This window comes from Dermacentor albipictus, chromosome 4 (genome assembly GCF_038994185.2).
Source record: "Dermacentor albipictus isolate Rhodes 1998 colony chromosome 4, USDA_Dalb.pri_finalv2, whole genome shotgun sequence".
Taxonomy (NCBI): domain Eukaryota; kingdom Metazoa; phylum Arthropoda; class Arachnida; order Ixodida; family Ixodidae; genus Dermacentor; species Dermacentor albipictus.
Window position 1 is genome coordinate 25,160,589 of NC_091824.1, and position 6,912 is coordinate 25,167,500.

At 47.9% G+C, this 6,912-nt stretch overlaps 1 pseudogene; it reads left to right on the forward strand.

Annotated features, from left to right (window-relative positions):
- Positions 1-2,866: 2,866 nt before the first annotated feature.
- LOC139059747 (U2 spliceosomal RNA) lies at positions 2,867-3,042 on the forward strand (annotated as a pseudogene).
- The last annotated feature ends 3,870 nt before the right edge of the window (positions 3,043-6,912 follow it).

Here is a 6,912-nt window from a genome sequence, read left to right on the forward strand (position 1 = left end):
CGTCATATGAAAAATATATATGCACTGCGCACACTGATCAAAAATTGTACCTACTTTCCCGTTACTGAACTATTTGTGAGCGGATGAAAAAGTTGTCTGCCTAAACGTCTAGCACCTTTATTCGTCTCCGTGCTTCCTCATGTCAACAGCTAGATTCACAGCCTGCTGTTTGCTTAATGGAGTTATTTTCCTTTTCATGCCCTTCTTTGTTGACTCATATTCGGGCTACGCTTCTCAACTGGAGCGTACATCTGCACCTCGATGATTGCGTAACGACCATCTTAATAAACATAAACTAGAACGTCAAATTAAAGATATGATACCCTACGAATGTCGTGGATGGCTTGAGTCGAGTCTGTGCGAATGATGAGTTGAGAGTATCGAGCATCTTGAACAGTAGGTAGCAACGTGGCCAAGCCGTCTAGTATGGCAGCACGCTCGGCAAGGTAGGCCGGTGACGCAGGATCGGCAACATACGAGCACGTTTGGCCTACCTCTGGTATCATGGACACACGAGAGCTGTGCGAATCATGGTGCCATTAACACTGGCATCAGTGTGTGCTACAAGAGCTGCATCGTCTTGATTGTCATCGGCGCGATGAAGGCGGGAAACATGGGCATTCGCCTGACGAGTAACCGGGCTACACAGATGACCAAAAGGCTTATTGTCACTTAATTGTACCTTTTTCCACGGAGCTACATCGGGTGTCGTAGATGCTGGATTGTCTATTTCGTGTCCCATGTACCAGGCCAGTGAAGCAGCCGAGCCGAAATATGATGGCTTTAGGGTGCGCGCGCATCGACGTTGGTGTACGAGTTCGTCAATAGTGATGAGTTGGGACTCAGCCTGCAGGGTTAGCAATGGAGTGAGACGTTGACGTGGTAGACCCATTATGGCCCGCATAGCTTCGTTATTAATGGCCTCAAGGCGAGTCCATTGTGCCTTCGTGAGATGATGAAACTGGGCTCTGTAGACGAGTCGTGGTTGCAATACAGAAGGGACAAGAAGGCGAGCCATGTTGGTGCTCACTCCGCCAGATTTCTTCGCAATCCAACGTATCAACTGTATTGTTTCTGTGGCCTGTTGCTTTGCATTCTTGACCCATGGTCCCGCAGATCCGGAGGAATCCATTTCAAGGCCGAGTACACGGAGAGTTGAAGCCTCGTGTTATGGTTGCTAATCCAGAGTTAACTGAAGAGGCCGTAGTGCCAGTAGACGGCACCCATACTTGTTCGCTACTGACATGTACGTCGTCTTGTCCTTGGAAATCTCAAGGCCTATCTGAGCACACCAGTTGTGCATCATGCTTAGGGCATCTTGGAGCGCTTGTTCTTGGTGGCAGATTTCAGGATCAACTGACCAGACAGTGATGTCATCTGCGTACATTATGTACTGTGCGTTATGTATCGTGGCTAGCTTCCAGGCTAGTGGAAGGCGAGGAATACTTAAAAGGACTGGTGTGAGCACAGATCCTTGTGGGACACCCCGATGTGCGACGAACTGCCCTGCTGCTTGGCCAGCCAGGCGAATGGAGAAGGTGCGAGCGCACAGGAAGGCTTCGACGGATGTGCAGACACGGTTAGAGAACTGAAGCCAATGGAGAATTCCGACAATTGCTTCGTGACTCACATGGTCGTATGCTTTACTAATATCCATTGCCAGAATCGAGCGCATTCTTCGGGAGCGGCCTCCGATGAGAACCATAGAAGATAGATACGCAAGGCCATCCTAGATGATGAGCATGGAACCCGATTTGGCCAGGATGATACCATGAGTACCGCTCGAGCCACCATGTAATACGTGTCGCGAGCATACGCTCCATCAGCTTGCCTAACGTTGAGGTTAGTGCTATTGGGCGCATATGAGCGATATTACCTTGGGGTTTTCCTGGTTTGGGAATAGGGACCATTTCTGCATGCCGCCAAGAATCGGGAAAGACTCCCGTAGCCCAAGATTCGTTTATGGCCCCAAACAGCACTTCGAGAACCTTGCCTTCTGTGTTTTTATAAAGATCATACGGTATGCCATCCGGTCCTGGTGCCTTGCATGGCTTCGACGGGTGGATTGCCGCTAAAAATTCCGCCATAGTGAAGGCAGCTTGTATACCCTCGATGTCAGAGAGCGTAGGCGACGTGCCTGCGTCCGCGGGAAGGGAGTTTTGAACAACGAAGGGAGGCGGTGCTGTGTCCAAAGCCGGAAAAAAAGGTGTAGGCGACAGTTTCTGCGAATACTGCTGGTGTCTGGCCCGATGCTAACAGGGCGCAGGCTGCGGGCTCTGGAGGCCGCCGACCACGTTCCATTACTCGGAAGGTGCGCCAAATGGAAGCATTGGATGACGAAGGTCCGAGAGAAGAGCACCAGTCCATCCAGCGGCCACGTTCTAAGCGGTGTTCATGGCGCCGAGCTACTGCAGTAAGGCGTTGGGCCTCTAAGCGAAGGGTATTTGATGCAGGGTCACGTTCTGATGCAAGTTCTGCTTGGCGGTGCTACGCCCAGAGACGCAGAAGTTGCAAATCACGAGCGGTTCGCGATTCATCAACCCACGACGTACGTGTCGCGTCGACTAATGCCGCCTTAAGACAATGGAACGGGTCCACCATGAAGTTGCATACATTGCTTTCTGATACCGCCCTGTATGGATTCCAGTCCACCACTCGACATAGTCGGCGGAGGCGGCCTGTTCCGCCCGAAGATAAGCCAAGGTGAATCGGATGATGGTCGCTACCCCAGCAGTCGGGTTCACATGACCACGAGACGATTGTCCTTCCTAGCCACCAAGATAAGTCCGGTGAGTGTGGTGGAAGAAAGGAAATTGATATGCAAGTGCTTGGAACGCCACAAAGAGAGGATGGTGCGAACGAGGACATGGTCAACGAAGGTCAAAGCGTAGTATCTGTTCTTATAAGCTTAATCTCTGAAAGGGGTTCTATATGGACCCCTATCAGGAAGTTTCAGGAAGTTTGCGGAGCGCTTGAAACCTTCTTCACCTCCGCCGCGGGTCGGACTCGTATTGGACTATTTCAGGGATCGGCCCATTGGTTTTATGCCCACGCAGAACAAAACTTCACGGAACCATGGCCACAAACAGCATAGACATAATGCGTTTTTCGCTATGAAGAGATGCCCGATTTCTATGAAACGCTGTTAAAGCTTAGCCAGGCCTACCCTGACATGCTTTCGGTACCAGTGTTTCCACTTAACCAGCACTTCCTCCTCAAAAATTTGTTGTTGTTTGTGATGCCCCACTCAACCACGCGAAACACAACTGAATTTCATCCCCGAAATTCCCACGTGACACAGTGTTTGTTCTGGGTAAACCACTCCAGTGTGTTACACACGCCATCCAAGAACGGACAAAAGTTTCCTCATGAGATGCTCATGAGATCCCTCCAGAAAGCATGCAGTGCTGTCTAGATAAATTTCTTAGTGCGGAGTATGGTAGTTTTCTGCACCAAGTACGCCTAAAGAAATTAAATAAAGCATTGCTACAAAAAGCCGTTAATGTCGCTTTGGAAGACGACAAAGATTTACAAAAAGATCTTCACGCATTGTAGTGTTGGGATATGTCGATTAGCGTTTGAATTGTATCATGGCCCAAGCAACTGCGAGGGAATAGCGGGATTGGTGGAAGCTTTTCATGATTTCCATGCTAGAATCTACGACGTTACAGTTAAGTAATCAGTCATTTGTCCTGAGGCACCTTAGTTTAAATCACTGTATTGGCATGTGACCAGTTGTTTTCGTATAAAACAATGAGGCTCCTCTAAACTCTTCTCGTGTGTCAGGGTTATGACGTTGCTTCTGTTTCCTCCTGATACCATAGTCTGCAGCAGACTTGATTGTAGACTCCAATTTATGTATTAGAAAGAAAATTGGGCTGGTACCACACACCATGGGTTTAATCTTTTGTAAAACACGTCACAGGTACCTGATTATCCAGCATTGTCTATGATTCTGCAACAGGTTATTAGATGGAGCAGCATATTTGCTTATGGCAAGGACATTATAAAAAAACTGCTACAGAACCCATCTCAGGATGACTGTCGTCAGAAATTCGTTAGCATTGAATCAAATAGCAACACGATGTATTGCCCACATCTAAACGAGTTGGGCCTAAAGCGTGTACTGCATCGAGATTCCACTTTCGCTATCAACACTCGGGGCCACCTAGCACAACCCCAGCGGGCGTTAACGGCGTTCATTGAAGAGCAACACAGACCCACTGGCACACACCAAATCACCCGTGTTGACATAGAAATGGCTCATTGGAGATCAGCACAGACCGAGTGGAACATACTCAGTACTCCAAGTTGGCCTCGAAGAGTTTCTTCGTACAGAGGTACTGACCCATTCACGCGTCTACAGTGACCCGCGTCGGAGTGGAATAGGTTTGCGGGAGGCGGCGCAAGGAGGTAGCCGCCGTGGCCACGTTTTATTTAGGCCGGCCAGCTATGGTGCCGCGGGATCTTGCGAGCAGCCGATACCGCGGCCGCCCAGGTCGAGTGCTCTAGCGTGTTCTACTCTCGCACTACCTGCACGCGAGCGCATCTTCTTTGGCTGCTTTGGAAACGATAGTCGCGTCGCTACAGGTTCTTCCAGCAGTGGCACGTATGTACACATTGGCATATACTGCATGACCCAAGTTGGTCTGATTGTTGGTTTGGAACCCTGTTGTCTCAGCGCAGCGGCCCAGTGCGCTAGCCATTCGACCAGAGCTTGCCCAGTGATTCAGGCGGGAAAACGGTTAAATGCATCAATAGATACAAACAGAAATAGATAGTCAGATAGCCCCTGCAAAGTGCGTGAAGTACCCTAAGGATGCTGACGCAGTAAAACCGGTGGGTTTCCGGTGCAACCAAGATCCAAACCTAGCGCCTTTCGCATACGAGGCTGATGCTCTACTGTTTCGCCATGGTTGGAGTACTGAACAGCAGCAACGTGCCGCAATGGCCAGTTCAGACTGACACCTCGGTAGGCTTCGAACCCTGTTCTTTCAACCCATACCTACTGGCACATATCCAGTGCTCCATATCGGCCTCAGAGCTTTGTCCAACAGTGGTCCCTGCCCTGTCACGCGTCGACAGTGACCCTGGTCCTCGTGAATGAATAGCGGCACATATGTACAAATCGCTACATACTCACTCACTCAAGTTGGTCCCATGGTTGGCTTGGAAGTACGTTACTTCTGCATTGCAGCCGGTTACATTGTCCATTCGACCACTATCTGACGATTGACCTAGGCAGGCGGGAAAACGGTCAGCTACAAACATACGAACGAACAAACATAGGTGAATAGCATGCGTAAAATGTGTGCAGCACACAAAGAATCCTATCGAGCTAAAATGTTATAACTGCCGTTTTCTAAGATGAGAAATTGGGCGTGTAAGTTCGAGCATGTGTGTGACGGCAGCAGCAAGGTGATACCAATGGCGACAGCACGACGGTGACACTGATGACGTGACGACTGATTCAATGTGGCCTGTCAAAGAAAAGTTACGACCTGCTTCTATGTTCTGTTGCTTGATTCTGAAGGCTGTGCAATCTCACCCACCGTCTCCAAGCGTTAATTCCCATTGAAAGATAGGGTTACCTGGCAGGCTCTCGTTTCTGTAGTACTTGTAATACGACGGGAAGCACGCGCCAATCGACTGAAGGGGCTTGCTCACAAGAATGAAGAAATCTGAAAACCGGGATCGTGGTCCACCTAGATTGTGCGCAGGGTAAAGCGATTGTTACTTCGTTACACACATGCCTATGCAGATTAATGAGCAGAGCATTGGTCTACTGTACTTGGGAACCTGGTTCAAATCAGACAACTAACATCCTTCTTAAAGAGGCCCTAAGCGTACCGAGGAAGGAACCAATCTGCCTACCAATGGACCACCCTCAAAATGCCTGGTTTGAGGCACGTAGTATTTCGCATTAGAGAGTGGAAAGATATTCGTCAAAAACATGTCTTTGAATTTTGTTTTTACAGCTAGCAGAGGAAATGCCCCGGGTGACTAGGAAACTACTTCTAGCCCTATTTGCATCATACAGTTACTTGGGCAGTCAAACTTCATAATGGGCGGTATCGCTGACGGTCGGATGACCCACAAATTGAGCCGTACCATGATACTAATTATCGTGGTTCTCATTTCCGCTAAAGCTATTCTGGAACATCTAGCACGCATTTTCTAAACGGTGCTATACGTTATGCCATTCTCGAAATGCGGTTTTGAAGTAGTTTAAGCAAGGAGACTTCCAGCGGCTTACAAAGAACAAATATGCATAGGCTAGCCAGAAGAGCGGCTTTCTGTCAAAGAATTCTTTTAGTTGGCTTAGTGCATGCACTTTGTTTATGTTATTCTGGACGCTTTCCTACGTTAGATGTGTTTGTGCTGAATGTATATGCGGCGCATCAGCCTGTCTTTCGTACTTTGTTGGGCGCCTCACGTAACGTTAGTCACGAGGCAATCAACATTTTCTACTAAAAGTGGAAAATCATCCCTATGGAATGCAGGTTTCGTACTATAGGATTGGTCATTTTCCCACTAAAGCCAGGATATATATATATATATATATATATATATATATATATATATATATATATATATATATATATATATATATATATATATATATAGTGTGTTACGTGTGCGCAAAAATTCAACGTATGAGCGTCGTTTCCGAATTCTTCAATTTGTGGTTACATACCTGCGCACAGTTATATGAAAACTCGTGGAGGAACTTGTGCAGCACTGGGCACCAATTGAAACGAAAATGAGAACAAAGCATTTTTTTTCTCCAGGAGCTTTCAGTAAGTACTACACCTAGAGCACTTTGACAATGACAGGCTTGTACAACAAGCTCTGACATCTAACAAAACATATGTATAAGAAAACAAGACATATATGCGGCCCACAGATTCT